This window comes from Neopelma chrysocephalum, unplaced genomic scaffold (genome assembly GCF_003984885.1).
Source record: "Neopelma chrysocephalum unplaced genomic scaffold, ASM398488v2 Primary Assembly neopelma1_225, whole genome shotgun sequence".
In the NCBI taxonomy this organism is placed as follows: domain Eukaryota; kingdom Metazoa; phylum Chordata; class Aves; order Passeriformes; family Pipridae; genus Neopelma; species Neopelma chrysocephalum.
The window spans coordinates 139,058-140,865 of record NW_020897887.1 but is presented as its reverse complement, the minus strand read 5'-3'; the positions used below and the strand labels follow the sequence as shown (position 1 = coordinate 140,865).

At 48.2% G+C, this 1,808-nt stretch overlaps 1 protein-coding gene across 4 annotated transcripts in view; it reads right to left on the bottom strand.

Annotated features, from left to right (window-relative positions):
• Window positions 1–1,808, bottom strand: part of SYT11 (synaptotagmin 11) — an 11,697-nt gene that overhangs the window by 4,664 nt on the left and 5,225 nt on the right. The gene's annotated exons all lie outside the window — the stretch shown is intronic.

Genomic DNA, 1,808 nt, shown 5'->3' with positions numbered 1-1,808 from the left:
GGTGTGAGGGGTTTAGGAGCTCAAATCCCACTGGATTTTGGGTCTGGAGGGTTTGGGAGATCAAATCCACTGGATTTTGGGTGTGAGGGGTTTAGGAGCTCAAATTCCACTGAATGGATTTAGGAGCTCAAATCCCACTGGATTATGGGTCTGAGAGTTTTAGGAGTTCAAATCCCACTGGATTTTGGGTCTGGGGAGTTTAGGAGCTCAAATCCCACTGGATTTTGGGTCTGGAGGGCTTGGGAGATCAAATCCACTGGATTTTGGGTGTGAGGGGTTTAGCAGCTCAAATTCCACTGAAGTATTGAATAAGAATTCAATACTTAGAAACTTACCTAAATTTTCTAATGAAATATAGCTTTGAAAAAATATGAAGCTTATCCTGGAGAATTCAACACTTAAAAATTAACTAAATTTTCCAATGAAACATGGTTTTTAAGAAGCTTCTCCTTGACTATTCAACACTTGGAAACTTATCTAAATTTTCCAATTAAAGATGGCTTTTAAAAAATATGAATAAGAATTCAACACTTAGAAACTTCTCTCAATTTTCAAATTAAAATGGCTTTTAAAAACTTATCCTGGAGAATTCAACACTTGGAATCTTATTTAATTTTCCAATTAAATATGACTTTTAAAAAATAGGAAGCTCCTCCTGGAGAACTCAACACTTAGAAACTCATCTCAATTTTCAAATGAAATATGGCTTTTAAGAAGCTCCTCCTTGAGAATTCAACACTTAGAAACTTCTCTCAATTTTCCAATGAAATATGGTTTTGAAAAAATATGGAGCTTATCCTAGAGAATTCAACACTTAAAAATTAACTAAATTTTCCAATGAAACATGGCTTTCAAGAAGCTTCTCCTGGAGAATTCAATACTTAAAAGCCATCTAAATTTTCCAATTAAAGATGGCTTTTAAAAAACAGGAAGCTCATCCTTGAGAACTCAACACTTAGAAACTCATCTCAATTTTCAAATATGGCTTTTAAGAAGCTCCTCCTGGAGAATTCAACACTCAGAAACTTATTTAATTTCCCAATGAAATAATGGCTTTTAAGAAGCTCCTCCCTGAGGATTCAGCTCTCTTTGGCCAGCATTCCTGGCCGAGGTTTTGCATCGGGATCTCCCGGGTCGGAAGGCCTGGGATCAGCCCTGGGATCAGCCCAGGATCGGCCCCGGGATCGGCCCCGGGATCAGCCCTGGGATCAGCCCAGGATCAGCCCCAGGATCAGCCTGGGATTGGCCCTGGGATCAGCCTGGGATCAGCCCGGGAACAGCTCCAGGATCAGCCCCGGGATCAGCCCAGGATCAGCCCCAGAATCGGCCCAGGATCAGCCCCAGGATCAGCCCCGGGATCGGCCCGAGGATCAGCCCCGGGATCAGCCCGGGGAGCGCCCCGGATCTGCCCGGGATCAGCCCAGGATCAGCCCTAGGATCAGTCCAGGATTGGCCCCAGGAGAGGCCCCGGATCGGCCCTGGGATCAGTCTGGGATTGACCCCGGGATCAGCCCTGGGATCAGCCCGGGACCAGCCCCGGGATCGGCCTCAGGATCAGCCTGGGATCAGCCCCAGGATCAGCCCAGGATCGGCCCTGGGATCAGCCCTGGGATCAGCCTGGGATTGGCCCCGGGATCGGACCGGGATTGGCCCGGGATCAGCCCGGGATCAGCCCGGGATCAGCCCAGGATCAGCCTGGGATCGGCCCCGGGATCAGCCTGAGATCAGCCCAGGATTGGCCCCAGGATTGGACCGGGATCGGCCCCGGGATCAGCCCGGGATCAGCCAAGGATTGGCCCCGGGATTGG